The sequence below is a fragment of the Neoarius graeffei genome, chromosome 2 (genome assembly GCF_027579695.1).
Source record: "Neoarius graeffei isolate fNeoGra1 chromosome 2, fNeoGra1.pri, whole genome shotgun sequence".
Taxonomy (NCBI): domain Eukaryota; kingdom Metazoa; phylum Chordata; class Actinopteri; order Siluriformes; family Ariidae; genus Neoarius; species Neoarius graeffei.
In genome coordinates, this window is record NC_083570.1 from 80,452,911 (window position 1) to 80,473,146 (window position 20,236).

The window sequence follows — 20,236 nt, forward strand, 5'->3', positions numbered from 1 at the left end:
TGCTGATAGCTGGGCATCTCTGAAAACACACACTGACGCAATACGGATTTTTCTTCTTCCACTCTGCGAGACAGTTACTGGGACAATCCTCAAAAACATCCATAACCCAAGCCTTCTCATGATCTCATGCTCTGTTTGCACCTAACAAAGCTAAACAGAATTTGAGCTAAATGGGAACATGTTTCAATTGGATGGCCGCTCACTAGGAACAACCTGGGGCAACAGTTGTCTTGTGCATTGTGTCACTTCCTACAGTAACACCTAAAGGCCTCTGCATGCTCTTGCGACAAGGCCTTCGCAGATAACTTTTCGCAGACAGGTGTAATTTATCGTTGAGCAGGGAGTAATAGGCGTGCGCGATGTTATTCACCGGCACAACGCAAGGGGGCGCGAAGTCGCTAGGAGTAGTTGGTGGGTGTGGTTAGTGGAGTGTTTATCCTCCGGTTACTTATAATGACTAGAACTTTTTTTTTATAATGACTAGAACTGGAGTCGTATAGATGTACGTACTTCCTCACTCAACCGCTCTTCATGCTGCTCCATCTTCGCTCGTGTTTTTAAAAATGCCGGTCGTGAAAACAAACCAAACCGGTAAAGTAGGGAAGCGGAAGTGCGTGTACAGTGGATGTAGAGTGGACCAATCAGAGCCGTCTTGTCTGCGACGCTGTCTGCGAGGCTTCTGCGGTGGTCACAATTTTTGGGAGGTGCGCGCAGAGCGTCTGCGAAGGTGGGGGGGGCTACGCAGACGCTATCTGCGACACCGTCTGCGAGGACTGGGTTGTCAGCATAAATTGGCCTTAAGAAGTCAAGATTAAGTGAGCATGTGTTACGACATATTCAGTGAGCAAGACAGCATTCAGTGCGAATCTATACAACAGCATTGTTTTGCAAGTTGTAATAAAACTATGTCAACAATTTAACAAATCATAATTAGCAAAAATTTTCAAATTTTTCCATTGTGCATGGCATTTTCCTATGTTCAGCAAGAACAACATCATGTGGATGAGATGTGATCGTTTTGATGTGCCGAGGGTCGCTTTCCTCAGTTTTGGGACTGAATGTCCTACCTCTTCAGATAGACAGTATGGCCCCACGGAAACAACTGAACATGAGGAGCTTGAACTAATTAGCATAACTATGGAACTGCGTCACGCCAAGATAGCGACGTGCAGAAAACATCATGACTCTGCATCAACCTCGGAGAGTTCTGAGTCACAGGTTTGTAATTTGTGGTTGACATTTGCGAATAGATCCATGAAACAAAAGACGAATAGATATTTTCTATGTTACTGCTTTTGTGTTATTGTTTCTTTCTCTGTAAGATCAAAACATTAGGAGTATAACTCCATAGTCGCTACCGTGGAGTCAAATCCATGCATTCTAAAGCTAAGTTAGCTAAGCGCTAGCTAGAATGGTTTAGTTATCTGTCCAGAAAAATTACATCTTTGCTCTATCTTGCAGTTGCACTCACTAGGCAGCTTTCCTTTTTTTTTCGCTGGCTTTTAGCTGGTGGGAGAGCGGAGTCTGCCGTGTTTGCCCATTCTGACTTGTTTTGGTTAAAAGTAGGTCAAACACGTCTCACGGTGGTCACATGATATTGTTGCTCACTTGTTTTGGCAATCTCTGGAATAGTAAAATGCAGGACTCATTTTATCTCAGCAAAACATTTACACATAGGATACACAGTGTGTGCAGCAGCGAAACATCTCGAAACCCCAACAGCAGTAGAAATAGAACATTTTGCCCAGAATTCAACTTTGCAGTCAGAACATTTAATTAACTGATATGATAAGTTTCTCTGCTTCTTCAGGATGCTGTCTGACTCTAAGACAGAATTGCTTGCGTCAGCTTTGTTTGGTACGTGTTTGCATTGTGTTTTTTGCAATGCGGTTTACATTACCAGCTACAACTATACCATTAGTACACCAGAGCTGCCTTGTGCCATTTCTGCCTAACATACACCACCTTCTTTCCCTGTATGCATCCACCAAGTGCAACAGCAAAGACATACTCAGAGCATTTATACAACCCCGATTCCAAAAAAGTTGGGACAAAGTACAAATTGTAAATAAAAACGGAATGCAATGATGTGGAAGTTTCAAAATTCCATATTTTATTCAGAATAGAACATAGATGACATATCAAATGTTTAAACTGAGAAAATGTATCATTTAAAGAGAAAAATTAGGTGATTTTAAATTTCATGACAACAACACATCTCAAAAAAGTTGGGACAAGGCCATGTTTACCACTGTGAGACATCCCCTTTTCTCTTTACAACAGTCTGTAAACGTCTGGGGACTGAGGAGACAAGTTGCTCAAGTTTAGGGATAGGAATGTTAACCTATTCTTGTCTAATGTAGGATTCTAGTTGCTCAACTGTCTTAGGTCTTTTTTGTCGTATCTTCCGTTTTATGATGCACCAAATGTTTTCTGTGGGTGAAAGATCTGGACTGCAGGCTGGCCAGTTCAGTACCCGGACCCTTCTTCTACGCAGCCATGATGCTGTAATTGATGCAGTATGTGGTTTGGCATTGCCATGTTGGAAAATGCAAGGTCTTCCCTGAAAGAGGCGTCATCTGGATGGGAGCATACGTTGCTCTAGAACCTGGATATACCTTTCAGCATTGATGGTGTCTTTCCAGATGTGTAAGCTGCCCATGCCACACGCACTAATGCAACCTCATACCATCAGAGATGCAGGCTTCTGAACTGAGCGCTGATAACAACTTGGGTCGTCCTTCTCCTCTTTAGTCCGAATGACACGGTGTCCCTGATTTCCATAAAGAACTTCAAATTTTGATTCGTCTGACCACAGAACAGTTTTCCACTTTGCCACAGTCCATTTTAAATGAGCCTTGGCCCAGAGAAGACGTCTGGGCTTCTGGATCATGTTTAGATACGGCTTCTTCTTTGAACTAGAGTTTTAGCTGGCAATGGCGGATGGCATGGTGAATTGTGTTTACAGATAATGTTCTCTGGAAATATTCCTGAGCCCATTTTGTGATTTCCAATACAGAAGCATGCCTGTATGTGATGCAGTGCCGTCTAAGGGCCCGAAGATCACGGGCACCCAGTATGGTTTTCCGGCCTTGACCCTTACGCACAGAGATTCTTCCAGATTCTCTGAATCTTTTGATGATATTATGCACTGTAGATGATGATATGTTCAAACTCTTTGCAATTTTACACTGTCGAACTCCTTTCTGATATTGCTCCACTATTTGTCGGCGCAGAATTAGGGGGATTGGTGATCCTCTTCCCATCTTTACTTCTGAGAGCCACTGCCACTCCAAGATGCTCTTTTTATACCCAGTCATGTTAATGACCTATTGCCAATTGACCTAATGAGTTGCAATTTGGTCCTCCAGCTATTCCTTTTTTGTACCTTTAACTTTTCCAGCCTCTTATTGCCCCTGTCCCAACTTTTTTGAGATGTTTTGCTGTCATGAAATTTCAAATGAGCCAATATTTGGCATGAAATTTCAAAATGTCTCACTTTCAACATTTGATATGTTGTCTATGTTCTATTGTGAATACAATATCAGTTTTTGATGTTTGTAAATTATTGCATTCCATTTTTATTTACAATTTGTACTTTGTCCCAACTTTTTTGGAATCGGGGTTGTACTTCATACTTCATGAGGTAGTTACAAGAACAGAATGATGTGATGCAAGTTAAGAGAATACCACCACAAGTGTGTTTTTATGGCTTGTGGCAAATTAACACTTGCAACTTTTGAAATATTTATTACTATCATTATTTTAAAACCATCCATTATATGTAACTGCTTATCTTGTGCAGGGTCGCAGGCAAGCTGGAGCCTATCCCAGCTGACTATGGGCAAGAAGCGGGGTACACCCTGGACAAGTCGCCAGATCATCACAGGGCTGACACATAGACACAGACAACCATTCACATTCACATTCACACCTACGGTCAATTTAGAGTCACCAGTTAACCTAACCTGCATGTCTTTGGGGGAAACCAGAGCACCCGGAGGAAACCCACACAGACATGGGGAGAACATGCAAACTCCGCACAGAAAGGCCCCCATCAGCTACTGGGCTCAAACCCAGAACCTTCTTGCTGTGAGGTGACAGTGCTAACCACTACACCACCGTGCACCCTATTTTAAAACCCTAGATAATTATTTTTTCTTACTGCAGTATACTTTTCCAGAGTACCTCGGTTAATCATAACCAGGCACAGACCTACTTGTTGCCCAATGAAAATTAGATGTAAGGTTAGCACCGGTAACACAGGAGAGCCACAGCACCCATCAGCCATTGCACAGCACATGTTCCTGTCACACACCGAGTCACATGATCACGAGCACCTGAACGACGTTTATGCAGAATAAGCACCAGTACATAAGTCATGTTTGTACAGCACCCTGTGTACTGTCTGTTATGAGGAGCATTGTTGTATGTTGTTATATCCATGCTGTGTTTGTGTATATTTCATGCCTGTCTAGTTTCTGTGTGTTTATGTGACATAGCCTTAATTCTTTTTCATGTATTTTGCACTTTAACCATGAATGCAATGGAGTTTATTCAAATCATGTGTGAGAAGGCCAAGCGGATCCAGGAGAATCAATGTCAGCTCGACCAAATCAAGATTATCCTGGATAAGCTCAAGGCTGGGCTCCCTCAAAAAAAGAGACAGCAGAGCTCATACCAGAGGCAGAGGAAGTGGCCTCCCCAGTGCAGCTTAAGCCAGAGGCCGAGGGGGCAGCCTCAATGAACCAATCAACGCCGGTAGCTGACAGGGTGGTCTCACCAGACCAACCAACTGGGTGGTCTCACCAGCCCAGCCTAACACCAGAGGCCCACAAGGCTTTATCACCAGCCCAGATAATGGCAGAAGCCAAAAGTGTGGCATTGGCAATCCGGCCAACACCAGAGGCCAACAGAGCGGTCTCTACAGATGTGCTCATGCCAAAGATTGACCAGGCAGCTTCCCAAGGGACGTTCATGTTAGAGACCAACCAGGCAGTCTTGTACATCAAGTCCACTCTGCCCTGTGACTCTGGTCAGGATGTCATTGCCCACTCGCCCCATCTCATGGAAGTGTCTTCAGCCCATTGCACCGGGGGTTACATCACGTTTGGTCCCTGCTGGCTGGAGGGAGCCCATCAGACCATGGATCTCTGTCCGGGCAGTCCAGGACCCCCTCAAAGCCAAAGTGGACTCATCAAGAGCTGCATCTTAAAGAGGGGGTTATGCCAGGTTAACGACGATAGCACAGGACTGCAGCACCCATTAACCACTGCACACCACATGTTCATGTCACGCACCAAGTCACATGGTCACGAGCATCTGAACCACATTCACACACAATAAGCACCAGTATATAAGTCATGTTTGTAGAGGACTCATCGTCTACGGCTGCGTTTTGAGTATGTGCTTGGATATGCTCTGACTTATTTTATTTTACCATTTTACTAATTTATAAATGTGCAGTACTTTATAAGGTGACTCTCTATGCAATACTTTTATAACGTGCAATACCACACTCCATAATGTGAAACGCAACACATACACCTCAGGACTGTGCACCTTACACACAGCACATATACCTCAAGTCTGTGCACTTTACCTTACCTTGCAATAATTCATAATGTGTAATATTTTATCTTATAATGTGACTCGGCGGCACGGTGGTGTAGTGGTTAGCGCTGTCGCCTCATAGCAAGAAGGTCCGGGTTCGAGCCCCGTGGCCAGCGAGGGCCTTTCTGTGCGGAGTCTGCATGTTCTCCCCGTGTCCGCGTGGGTTTCCTCCGGGTGCTCCGGTTTCCCCCACAGTCCAAAGACATGCAGGTTAGGTTAACTGGTGACTCTAAATTGACCGTAGGTGTGAATGTGAGTGTGCATGGTTGTCTGTGTCTATGTGTCAGCCCTGTGATGACCTGGCGACTTGTCCAGGGTGTACCCCGCCTTTCGCCCGTAGTCAGCTGGGATAGGCTCCAGCTTGCCTGCGACCCTGTAGAACAGGATAAAGCGGCTACAGATAATGAGATGAGATAATGTGACTCTCTCGTGCAATAATTTATAATGTGACTGTCTCTGTGCAATACTTTATATGTGCAATACCTCACTCCATAATGTGTAACACAACACATACACCTCAGACTGTGCACCTTACACCCCCCCTTCCTCTCTCTCTCCCTCTCTACACGCTGTTTGCACTGTTATTGGACATGCTTTAATCTCATTGTACATGTGTATAGTGACAATAAAGGCATTCTATCTATCTATTCTATCTTCTATCTATCTATGTTGTTATCGACATATATAACCATGCTCCTGTACTACTTGGTGTCTGTCTAGTTTATGTGTGTGTTTGTTATGTAATCTTGATTCTTGTTCATGTGTGTTGCACTTTAAATAAACTACTCTGCACTTGCATCCATCTCCAACCATTCCGTGACAATAAAATTAAGCACTAAGATTTGCATTATAGTTCACAGCAAAAACTGGAGAAAAACACCTATCAAACTTGTTCACAACTTGTGCCTCTGCCAGTCTCTTTGAACCAAAGAACGGCTTTTCTTGAGGAGGATTTAACCGAAATCATTGAAGATGGATGAAGTGCAACAGAGGAACATCCAGACTGTATCCAACCATAAGGATATAATTAAGCATTTATGTAAGTGACATACTGTTTAGGTATTGGAAAGTTTGTGTCCAAGACGTTGAAGGAGAAATTTTCTGTATGTCTCCAAAGCAAACCAGCCATGTGACTGTTGTGCGAATCCATTTTTCTTTTAATTGGAGTTTCCTTGGGTGCCAATTATTTATGTAAAAATTATGTACCAGTGTCATAAATGAGTCTCAGATCTTTACCTGGCTGATATTATAATGATAGTTTATAGCCACATTAACCTCTCTATTGCTAATGTATTATCCATCCACCCATTATCTATAGCCATTTATCCTGTGTAGGGTCACAGGCAAGCTGGAGCCTATCCCAGCTGACTATGGACGAGAGGTGGGGTACACCCTGGACAAGTCGCCAGGTCATCACAGTGCCAACACATAGAGACAAACAAGCATTTACACTCACGGTCAATTTAGAGCCACCAGTTAGCCTAACCTTCATGTCTTTGGACTGTGGGGGAAACCGGAGCACCCAGAGGAAACCCACGCAGACACGGGGAGAACATGCAAACTCCACACAGAAAGGCCCTCGTCGGCCGCTAGGCTCGAACCCAGAACCTTCTTGCTGTGAGGCGACAGCGCTAACCACTACACCACCGTGCCGCCCTCTAATGTATTATTCTAAGACCAATTCAGGGTCATAGAAATATAGCAACTGAATATAGATGCATTTTGGTGCAAATAAAAAAAAAATGGTGGGTTTTGAGGGTTATTTGTTGAACTCTCCACTGTCCAAGGGTTATTCAGCATTCCATTGTGCTTTTATGGTGCAGAACAAATGCAGGACATTAGTTTGCTCTGAAATGCATTTAGTTGGTAAATAAAAGCACTACCATGGCAAAGACATTGCATTCCCATTCAACAACCATGTGTAACAAAAATCATACTTTATCGTACAACTATTACAGCATTGTGAACACAGGAATAAGATACAGCCTCATAAGAAAAAGCCTAACCTTCATTACAATCACCTTGGGTCAGCACAAAAAAGTAATTACGGAAATTGCTTCAGTTTATTCGTGATCTTAAATGGCTCCGACTGTGTAAACACTTCTTGGTCTGATGGAGTTGAAGGTTGAATACATACTCACAGAAGCACACCATCAATGCAATTCATTTTCACAGTAGATCCTGATCAAAAAGAGATTCCAGATCCCAATCAGCAACAATGCCACACATTTACAGTACAGTCAGTTCAGAAAATGAAAACATCCAGACATGCTCCCTTCTCATGCTACAGAGGCTGTCAATCACCACATCCAGTTAGCCCTAATTTGTGCAGTCTAGACCGAAAGGGGGCTAAATTACCCACCAGAAGCACTAACAGTGTAAAACAAAGCTCGAGATAACCACATAAGAACACACAACCATCATTTAGTGTCATAAATCACTCATAAACATCACCCTAACAAATGTGTTAACAGAACATTTTTCAAGCTACTGTATACCTTACGTTAGTCATCTATGAGCTGCACGGCAGCAGGGGAATTTTTTGTCCTATGATTACTTTCTGTTTTGTTCTATGATCATAACATAACCATTTTCAGAGGACAGACACTTCATACAAAGTCCATATTGACAGGTTATGTTTTCATCACTTATCATTATCATACTGTACTATTCACTTGTTATTGCTGTTATGGCACCAGTAAAATAATTATGAATATGGTATGTATATTGTAGAAAATTAAGCTGTAAAAGCAATACTTGGTCTTCTAGCATCACAGTGCGTATACTGTAGATTTACTTTAGGTACAAACTGACTAATATTCGGCTGGGGCCTGACTAAAAGTAAAGATAAATACTAACTTTGGTATTTATATGAAAATGAACAGTAATACTGTGGGATTATAGCGTGTTTAGATTTGAGAAGAACGAACAATTCCTCAGTGGTTCGACCTGACTAGCTCATTCTAAACAGAAAGTACTACTTCTCTGATGTGGATTGATGGGATTTGACCTGTCTGGGATCACAGAGAGGAAGTGCAAATGTTATTGTTATGAACTCTGGGTGGTCTACCCATTTGGCATGCGTGCACACACACACACACACACACACACACACAATGCTACACTTATGCATAGCCTTATCCTTAGTATCCAAATTAAATCTCTTTTTAACTTTTAAAATAAAAGATGTAATTAAAAAACTTTTTCTCATAGATGCTAGCCAAGCTTCCAAACTGTCCCCTGTTCCTATTAACACAAACTAATTATTCATTAATGCGAACATTTGGTTCCCCCAAACCCCCAACACACACGCAAATAAAACAGTCACTAAGTTGCTTTCTGCATGATGAACAGACATTTCAAACGTGAAAGTCAACAACTCTGAATGTCATTCTATTAAAAAGTGAATGCACAAACCTAAAAGAGAGCACAAAAGCAAATCGATGGATCGATGGACAGTATTGGTCATGTGACGTCATGGCGCCGTTCTATGGCGACTCGGCATTACTCCCTGTTTTGTTTGTTCCTGGATCCCAGTTCTGGCATTGTCCAGTATGACAGATTTGCTCTACTTCATATCCGTGACAACATGCCCACTTTTCGGCCTGATCTCCCACTGGACTTTCAGCAACACAGGGAGCGGCAAAAGCAATTCTGGAAGCCTCGGAAGCGAGGTGCGAGAGGCGGCACACTTGTCCGGCTACGGCGCCGCATCCACCGCCCGGCTCTTCCAAGCTTGGTTCTCTCCAACGTCCGCTCCCTGGTGAATAAAATGGATGAACTTTCCCTGCTCACCCGCTCACAGAGAGACTTCAGGGATGCTGCTGCTATCTGCCTAACTGAAACCTGGCTCGATGGAAGTTTCCCAGACTCTTCGCTACAACTACCCGGCTTCTCTTTTCATTGTGCAGATCGCACCACAAATTCACTGAAACAACGCAGGGGTGGTGTAGGCTGCTACATCAACAGCAACTGGTGTACTGACTACAAGATCTTGTCACAAACCTGCACCCCAGAGTTGGAGTCTCTCACGGTGATATGCAAGCCCTTCTACTCTCCAAGAGAATTCTCTGCCGTTGTCCTGATCATTGTTTACATCCCTCCCGACGCCTCTGCGCCCTCTGCCTTGCAACAACTGGCGGATCATATAATGGAGGTGGAAAACAGCAACCCAGATGCGGCTATGATCGCGCTGGGTGATTTTAACCACGTCACCCTGAAAAAAGTCTTACCCAGATACAAACCCCACATCCACATGGCCACCAGGTTGGATAAAACACTGGATCAGTGTTATTCTCCAATCCCCAAGGCTTTTCATGCTGTGGCCAGGGCCCCCCTGGGTAAGTCCGACCACAACTCTATTCTCTTGATTCCCAAATACCGTCAAAAGCTGAAGGTATCAAAACCAACTGTCAAACACTTTAAGTGCTGGTCCCCACAGGCCATAGAAACATTACAAGACTGCTTGGACTCCACTGTTTGGAGCAACTTCTGGTCTGACGGCCAGGATGATACTGACTCCTTCACTGATACTGTCACAGCCTACATCCAATTCTGTGAGAGTGTCTGCATTCCTGTGAGAACTGTGACTGTCTTTAATAACACTAAGCCCTGGTTTAATAATGAACTAAGACTGCTCTGTAGGAAGAAACACTCTGCCTTCAAATGTGGTGACATGACTAATTACAAAAAATTGAAATATGATTTTCAGCGAGCTGTGGTGAATGCCAAAGCTTCCTATAAAGCTAAACTTGAAAAAAAATTACAGGCAAATGATATTAAAGGTGTCTGGCAAGGGCTGCAGGACATCACTGACTTTAAAACAAAACATCATGCTCCAGTCAGCGACCCAGCCCTCCCTGATAAGCTTAATAATTTTTACTGCCGCTTTGACGACGGTGTTCAGCTGCCTGCCCCCTGTTACAAAGAACAAGGTGGCCCTCCACCCACTGTTTTTGAACATGACGTCAGAATTTTGTTGCGCCAGCAAAACACCAGGAAGGCATCTGGGCCTGATGGTGTGGCATCTGCTACACTTAGACACTGTGCTGACCAACTCACCCCTGTCCTCACTTGTATTTTCAACTGGTCTCTCCAACTTGCTATTGTGCCTGCCTGTTTCAAATCTGCTGTGATTATCCCAGTCCCAAAGAAACATAAAATCACTTGTCTTAATGACTATACGCCTGTTGCCCTAACATCTGTCATTATGAAAATCTTTGAGCGCCTGGTTTGTAAGCACCTGTCCAGCATTACCTTAGACCCCCAGCAATTTGCCTACAGAACAAATAGAAGCGTGGATGATGCAGTATCCCTCTGTTTGCACTCCATCCTCCAACATCTGGAATCGAAATGTACATATGCCCGTGTTCTCTTTGTTGATTTTAGCTCTGCATTCAACACCATTGTACCTGTAAAGTTGATTAACACTCTGCAAGAGCTGGGTGTCAGTACATCACTTTGTAGATGGATTTTTAATTTTCTGTGTGATAGAAAGCAGGTTGTTAGAATTGGTGACTACTTTTCACAGCCCATGCTCCTAAACATCGGAGCACCACAAGGTTGTGTCTTATCTCCTCTGTTGTACTCCCTATACACACATTTCTGTCAGTCTCACTCCAATTCAGTTTTGTTGTACAAGTTTGCAGACGATACATCAGTTGTTGGCCTCATCACAAACAAGGATGAATCTGACTACCGCAGGGAAGTGGACGAACTGGTGGGTCGGTGTGATAGGAACAACCTGATTCTTAACATCTCTAAGACCAAGGAACTGGTCGTTGACTTTAGGAAAACCTCTGGCCCCCTCTCCACTCTCTCTATCAAGGGGGTGGAGGTGGAGAGGGTCACTCACTTCCAGTTCCTTGGGACTACTATTCATGAATCCTTATCATGGGACCTTAACACCAACATCAAGATCAGCAAAGCCCATCAGCGACTTCACTTCCTGCGGCAGCTCAGGAAGTTTAAAGTCAGTCAGACAGCCATGATTCATTTTTACAGAGCTACAATTGAAAGTGTTCTCACATTCTCCATCCTTGTCTGGTTCGGTAACACCACTTCATGGAACAAGACAAGGCTGGAAAGGGTTGTATGCAGAGCATCCAAAATCATAGGCGCCAACCTCCCCTCACTTTCCTCCCTCTTTTCATCGCGGTTAATTAGAAAGGCAAGAAAAATCATAGTTGACCCCTCCCACCCAGCACACCATCTTTTTAATCTCCTCCCATCAGGAAGGAGATATAGAAGTTTGAGAACCTCAACATCACGGTTTAGGGATAGCACATATCCACTAGTCATCAGACATTTGAACCTTCTCTGACTGCCATGATATGTAGCACTCTATATGCATGGTATGCACTTTACCATTGGAACACTCTAAGATGCACTTTATCATGCAACTTTAAATGCAACTTATTTTTAGCCATTATTGCTGTCCAATGACTACTGGGTATCCCACTACTGTTCACTGTCTTTGTCTGTTTTACCCATGGCTGTCTGCCCTTAGGTATGTGTTCTGTTGTTTTGTTTTTCATATGTATTTGATGTTGGGGATGTGCCAAAACAAATTCCTATCAACTGTGTTGACATGGCAATAAACTATTGAATCTTGATAAATAAGCCTGCTCATTAAAACAGCTTGCAGGTGTTTAAATGCATTCATGAATGAACAAGCATAAACAAGTCTATAAAACATTTGATAGCTACCGCAAATAATAACAGTACAGGGTTAGACACACTTAAGTGGTCCAAAAGATGCATAGCCAAACCAAACCAGGCTGGGAATAACAATGAAATGCATGTCCCTGGATATGTGTTTATAAGTGTTTGTAAGTGTCTTGAGACCTAACACCGGCACATCGCCACATGGCTCCAGCAGACAGAAAGCAGACCTGTTCAAAATGCAGGAATGCACAGCTCCACCCAAGATAAGCAGGTGGAGCTGAAAGCGAATCAAAAAAAAAACCTGAGCATCTGAGGAAAACGTGCAGTACGGTAGGCAGAGAGAAAAACAGGCTGAATTGGGTTCATTCTCAGTTCAGCTGCCACTCAAAGGCAAGGCAAGTTTATTTATATAGCACATTTCATACACAATGGCAGTTCAATGTGCTTTACAGAAGTAAAAACAAAAACAGTAAACAATAGAGAAATAAAATTACATAAAATAATTTTATTTTTATTCCAAAACAATTAATTAAAAGAATTAAAAGAAAATAATAAGAATTAAACAATAGTAAAAATAAAATAATAAAATGAAGTAGTAGTTCAAACAGGATGAGAAGGAAAAAAAACCCAGCAGAATAAAATAAAGAATAAAATAGGATAAAGTTAAAGTAAATTTAAAACATGCAGAGAAAGTAAAGATTATAAAAAATGTAAAGAAGACAATATTAATTATTTAACAGAAAGCATCTGAAAACAGCTTGGTCTTTAACCTAGATTTGAAGCTGCCAACAGCAGGAGCATTTTTAATGTCCTCTGGCAGTTGGTTCCATAGCTGCACTGCATAGTAGCTAAAAGCTGCTTCACCATACTTTGTTTTAACAACTGGTTTTAATAGTAAATTTTTCTGTTTCGATCTGGTAGATCTGATTGGGTTAGGCCACTGCAACATATCAGAGAGGTAATTGGGCCCTGTACCATTTAGAGATTTGTACACCAGCAGCAATGCTTTAAAGTCAATTCTGTAGCTTACTGGAAGCCAGTGAAGGGACCTTAGAATTGGAGTAATGTGCTCTGTTCTTTTTGTTCGTGTGAGAACCCTCGCCGCTGCATTTTGAACCAGCTGAAGTTGTTTGATGGTCTTTTTTGGCAAACCTGTGAAAAGGCCATTGCAGTAATCGACCCTACTAGAGATGAAGGCATGTATTAGTTTTTCCAGATCATTTTTTGACATAAGTCCTCTTAGTTTGGAAATGTTTTTTAGGTGATAAAATGCCATTTTAGTGATTGCTTTCATGTGACTGTCAAAGTTTAGCTCGCTGTCAATGAAAACACCAAGATTTTTAACCATTTCTTTAGTTTTAATCCCTTTTGTGTCAAGAATAGTGGTAATCCTGAGTCTTTCATCTTTTTTTCCAAATAGAATTACTTCTGTTTTATCTGTGTTCAGCTGAAGAAAATTTTGTGACATCCAATTGATTTGATCGATACACTGGTAGAGACATTCAAGGGGGGCATAATCATTAGGTGATAGAGCAAAATAAATTTGGGTGTCATCTGCATAGCAGTGATACAAAATTGAATTTTTATTGATAATTTGCCCAAGTGGGAGCATATAAAGGTTGAAAAGTAATGGTCCAAGAATCGACCCCTGGGGGACACCACAGGTCAAGGACATTGACGTTGAGGAACAATTTCCCAGGGTAACAAAGAAGCTTCTATCTTTTAAGTATGAATTTAACCAATTGATAACTTTACCAGTCAATCCAACCCAGTGTTCAAGTCGATATAGCAGTATGCTGTGATCAACAGTATCAAAAGCTGCACTGAGGTTGAGTAATACCAGGACCGATGTTTTGCCTGCATCAGTATTAAGACGTATGTCATTTATAACTTTAATCAGCGCTGTTTCAGTGCTATGATTGGCACGAAATCCTGACTGAAAATTATCAAAACGGCTGTTTGATATCAAGAAGGCAGTTAATTGATTGAAGACAATTTTTTCAAGGATTTTCCCGATGAATGGTAGATTTGATATTGGCCTGTAGTTATTTAACACCGAAGGATCCAGATTATTTTTTTTTAAGAAGGGGCTTTACAACGGCTTTTTTTAGGGACACAGGAACAACGCCAGTCTCCAAGGATGTATTTATAATTTGAAGCATATCTGTAATTATAAGATGAAGAACAGACTTAAAAAAGTTGGTGGGCAGAATGTCCAATTCAGATGTTGAGGAACTGAGATTTTGTACAGTTTTTTCAAGAGTCTCATAATCAATTAAACAAAATTCTGACATTGTGTTGAAGTTATCTATCTGTGTCATTGGTGATTGCAGTTTTTCAATTTTTTGCAACTGAGATATATTATGAGAAATATTCTGCTGTATTTTATCAATTTTACCTCTGAAGAAGGATGCAAACTCATTGCATTTACTAACTGAGAGAAGTTCAGGTGCTAATTGTGGTGGGGGATTAGTTAGCTTCTCTACTGTTGAAAATAGCACACAGGCATTGTTCATATTCCTGCTGATGATGTTGGAGAAGAAAGACTGTCTTGCTTTACGAATTTCATAATTATAATTACAAAGCATCTCTTTATGGATTTGATAATGAATGTGAAGTTTAGATTTGCGCCATTTTCTTGCAGTCTTTCTACATTCTCTCTTTAGCAGTTTAACAGCTGGGTACTGCTTCCATGGTGCTTTCTGCTTATCATTGACTCTTTTGATTTTGAATGGAGCAATATCATCCATAATTTGGGTCATATTTAAATTAAAAAATTCCAGTAAATCATCTACAGAGTCTGACATTTTGGTTGAGTTCTGAGAGAGAGCTTGCTCAAAGAGAGCACATGTGTTGTCTTTTATGACTCTCCTACCTATAGTCGTTGAGCTGTTCTGAATGTGAGGAGACATAGAAACATCAAAGAAAACACAGAAATGATCAGATAAGGCCAGGTCAACAACAGTAGTAGAAACAGTAAGACCCTTTGTGATGACGAGGTCAAGAGTATGACCACGAGAGTGGGTTGGCCCCTGTACATGTTGTACTAGGTTGAAGTTGTCAATAATTGCAAGTAGTTCTTTGGCATAAATGTTATCAGTATTATCTACATGCAAGTTAAACTCCCCAGATATAATAAGACAATCAAACTCTAAGCAAATGACTGATAACAGTTCACCATACTCTTCAAGAAAGACTTTGGCTGAATGTCTCGGAGGCCTATAAATAGTTAATAATAATATGTTAGGAGAGCATGTAACAAGTGCACATAAGTGTTCAAAGGACATAAAATCACCAAGTGAGGATTGTTTACATTGAAAAGAGACTTTGAATATATTTGCGATCCCTCCACCTTTCCCTTGTCGGGTAACATTCAAAAAATTAAAATTTGGGGGAGCTGCTTCAATAAGGGTGGTAGCACTATTTGCTTGTTCCAGCCAGGTTTCAGTTAGAAGCAAAAAATCAAGATTGTGTTTGCAAATAAGATCATTAATTAAAAATGACTTGTTTAAAAGTGATCTAATGTTCAGAAGAGCTAGCTTTACAGAAAGTCTAGAAGTAATATCTGGTTGTGCACTCTGATGCGCTTTTAAAACAGGAAGGAGATTAGATTGGTTCACCCCCAGGGTTAAATGTGCTCTATGTTTTCTGTTTCTTATCAACACAGGAATAGTGTCAACATTGGGTCCCAGCTGGTTTCCAATACTACACCCATTTGCAGGGACCCAGAGTATATCAAACAAGAAGCCATTCATCAAACATCAAAGCCATTGATAAAGTTCACAACGTTCACCAGGGCCAAAATGGTGACAGATAGTCTCCTTGTTGGTAATGCTTGCTTGCTCTTCATTCATTTTCTTATGCCTCCAGTTTCAGCTTTGTCAACCAAAGCCTTGTTCAGTCTTCATTCCAGGTAGAAATCACTGAAATGTACACTACCGTTCAAAAGTTTGGGGTCACTTTGAAATGTCCTTATTTTTGAAAGAAAAGCACTGTTCTTTTCAATGAAGATCACTTTAAACTAATCAGAAATCCACTCTATACATTGCTAATGTGGTAAATGACTATTCTAGCTGCAAATGTCTGGTTTTTGGTGCAATATCTACATAGGTGTACAGAGGCCCATTTCCAGCAACTATGGGTGTTTTCACACCTGGTCCCCTTTAAAGGAACCAGACTCAGTCCTCTTTAAGTGGACCAAAAAGTGGACCAACAGAAAAAGAACCCAGTTCTTTTTGTGTTCACACTGTGAATTTATTACAAAGAGGACTGGGTTCTCTTTCTGGTCCAGTTAAGCTTTGATGGGGCCTCAGTCCTCTTTCTGTTCACACCAGGTCCTCTAGAGCCCTCAGACCCCCAGTGCACGGAATTCTGGGTAATTTTCTCTTGAATCAAAATGTCTGCTGCCATGCTTGCCCTGCTGTATTCTTTGATCAAAATAGTGCGGATTAAGGAAAATAAATTTATTCCAGCGGCTGTGATAAGTTCCAAAAGGAAGTTGAGTTTCCCTGCTATTGAGGTATTTCACCTGACGTCACAGGGTCACGTGACGCCCCGGTGTCCGCCATTTTGAAGGTCAAGCTAGCTAATGTCAACAACATAGTAGCTAGTATGTTACTGTAGCAATGTTTACGTTCAGTCATTTGGATGACTGTTAAAACCTTTCAGTCTCAAGTTTTTCCTTTACTGTATTTACTAGTTTACTGTAATTATGATCCGGCAGCTATTTACACCGGATCCAGTGTAAATAGCTGCCGGAGCGCGCTCCGGCTTGCTCCCCCTCAAATTAAGCAGCACGCTCCGGCTTGCTCCCGGAGTGCTCCGGCCGAGGTTCCGGAGCGCGCTCCGGCTTGCTCCCCCTCAAATTAAGCAGCGCGCTCCGGCTTGCTCCCGGAGTGCTCCGGCCGAGGTTCCGGAGCGCGCTCCGGCTTGCTCCCCCTCAAATTAAGCAGCGCGCTCCGGCTTGCTCCCGGAGTGCTCCGGCCGAGGTTCCGGAGCGTGCTCCGGCTTGCTCCCCCTCAAATTAAGCAGCGCGCTCCAGCTTGCTCCCGGAGTGCTCCGGGAGCAAGCCGGAGCGCGCTGCTTAATTTGAGGGGGAGCAAGCCGGAGCGCGCTGCTTAATTTGAAGGGGAGCAAGCCGGAGCGTGCTCCGGCAGCTATTTACACTGGATCCGGTGTAAATAGCTGCCGGATCATAATTACAGTAAACTAGTAAATACAGTAAAGGAAAAACTTGAGACTGAAAGGTTTTAACAGTCATCCAAATGACTGAACGTAAACATTGCTACAGTAACATACTAGCTACTATGTTGTTGACATTAGCTAGTGCTAACAGCTAGCTGCTAGTACACTGCTACAACACAGACACCGACCCTAATAATACAGTTCTTGGTCATTGCCTGGTAACAGCAAATTTATAACGGGCCATGTCTCAACAGGCTAAGAAGTTATTTCAATGACATTTAATAACATTTTGTTTATCCTGAGGACCGAAAGTAAATGAAAATGTGAACAAACCTTAGCTGTAATAAGATGGCGACCACCGGCTCCAGGGACGACCCGCTGATGTAGGCATGTTACCCAGCCTGACACAAAATATTTGTAGGCATCCAAACTCTTATACGCTTTCAGATCAATACCTGTGTATGGCGATAGGTTTTTAACGACATAGGTATACAGATCATGTGGGCCGAAGTCAGGTAAAGACGAGGGCTTGGTGTACTTCCGTACATCAGTGAACAATCCTGGTGGAAGCAGGTAAACGTCGTTCTCTAAGCCTGCTAGCCTCAATTTTTGCAAATACCTCTCCCTCTGCTCGCCCTGTAAATGCCCTACGTCGCTGGATAGTGAAGGTGTTTTCTGCATCTCGCTCCTTTTTCTTTTATGTTTTTCGTTTGTCGCCTTCCTCGCATTCAAACTGATTCGAGCCGTGACGTCCAAAATGGCAGCCTAACGATGCATCACATGACTTGGTCACGTGGGTGAAAAACCTCAATAGTCATGTGACCAACTACAGCAAACGAAGAAGGTTAAACTACAGTGAAAAAGGCGAAGTGAACCCGGTGCGCATTTTGTTCACAATGCGCAGATTAGGCGAACCGTACCGTTGATTTTTAGCGAACCGCACTGAGACCACCTCCTGAGGTGGTGTCAGTTCGGTTCGCTTTAAAGGGGTCTGGGTACGGTTGGAGTGTTCACATATGCGCAAAAAATGCTGAGTCATCGATCTGAGTTTGGTTAGATGGCTGAAAGGGACCAAGTGTGAAAACACCCCATCACTCCAGTGTTCTAATGGTACAATGTGTTTGCTCATTGCCTCAGAAGGCTAATGGATGATTAGAAAACCCTTGTACAATCATGTTAGCACAGCTGAAAACAGTTTAGCTCTTTAGAGAAGCTATAAAACTGACCTTCCTTTGAGCAGATTGAGTTTCTGGAGCATCACATTTGTGGGGTCGATTAAATGCTCAAAATGGCCAGAAAAATGTCTGGACTATATTTTCTATTCATTTTACAACTTATGGTGGTAAATAAAAGTGTGACTTTTCATGGAAAACACAAAATTGTCTGGGTGACCCCAAACTTTTGAACGGTAGTGTATTCACAAGGAGCAACACAGTAATAACAAAGATTAACTAAATAATTAAGGAGTCAATTAATATATCAAATAATAGTGTATGTAGAGGCATGTATTTCTGCTTGTGTACGTGTGTGTGCGCGCATGCTGTGAGAATGTTTCTTTCTCCTGGATACAGTAACGTGCCTCATTAATCACTGTATGTTTTAGGTAATGATGCATTTAGGGGGACATATAAAGGAGCATTTACCGCAGTAAAGACTGTTCACAATATGTTTGAGAGTTCAACATGACTGACTTTGGCTCCTCTGCTACTGCGTTGTGAAAAGAGTTACCTCAGCTCACAGCTGCAGCAACCAGTACAGCTCTTAATCAAGAACATGTTCAAACTATATGGGTGAAATTAGTTTGTTTTCAATATCCTTAATCCTGTATTTTCAAACAGTGTGATAGTTATGCATTTGAGCACTGTCTTCATTTCAGACAACAGCATGATGCATCATTTGTTGGTGATTTCCATTAGATAGAAACACATCCAATTGGCATAAAGGCTTAGTTATTGGCCCTCGATGAGCTGCAATGAACTTGGAGAATAAACATGAGCTAGATTGGCTGGGTGTGCTGTAGCCGAAAAAAAGAGAAAGCTTCTCACGCAAAGCAGGAGGACCTGTGACAAATAAACTCTAGCCAATGGCTGAGTCTGTATCGCGTCATGATAAGTTATCCTATGAGGAGAGAAATTACTCTGCAAAAGTGTGCCCAGATGTCTTTTCGTTCTCACTAGCTCTTCTGTCCCTTTTGTCATGCATTTATCCCTGTGGTTTGTCTAGAAATCTTGCTCTCCTCAGCCCGAACTCTGACGGATAGCACTGTTGGTGGCCTATCATCACAATGAAGTCATGACACATGGATGGAATCACTTGCACTCTCTTCATACTGGGCCTGAGACCAGAATTCATCCTCTGTGAGTCAACTCCTACCCCCATCCTCAGGACAGAAAGCAGAGAGCATAGCAGCCCAGCCAAAGGTGTATACAAACACAATAAAACCATAGAGCAGCTGCTGATGAGATGAGACAGTGACACAGAGCTGTCAAGTCACTATAAAGAACCATGTGCAATAAGCAGGGATCTGCAGTGAATGGGTATAATTACAGCAAAACCTAAATATAGATGAAGGTCAGTTTGATTGTAAGAAATAGTGCCACTATACTGTATATCTTGCTTCAAATACTGTCCTATACTGCACAATAATTATTCAGTAAGAACATTCACCAATTCTTTCATTTTCACACTCTACTCCAAAACTTTCCATTTTGGTTTGCCATGTTGTGCTTTGTTAGGAGGCCAGGGACAGCATGTACCTCATCCTGGTATTCAT

The 20,236-nt window shown here is 42.2% G+C and overlaps 2 long non-coding RNA genes across 2 annotated transcripts in view; one reads left to right on the forward strand and one right to left on the reverse strand.

Moving 5' to 3' along the window:
* The window catches only part of LOC132881944 (uncharacterized), a 126,925-nt gene that overhangs the window by 54,871 nt on the left and 51,818 nt on the right, over window positions 1-20,236 (reverse strand). The gene's annotated exons all lie outside the window — the stretch shown is intronic.
* On the forward strand, window positions 6,576-19,900 carry LOC132874008 (uncharacterized). Its single transcript, XR_009651619.1, has 3 exons — window positions 6,576-6,652; window positions 15,947-16,107; window positions 19,687-19,900. It is a non-coding gene; the product is annotated as an uncharacterized LOC132874008 (long non-coding RNA).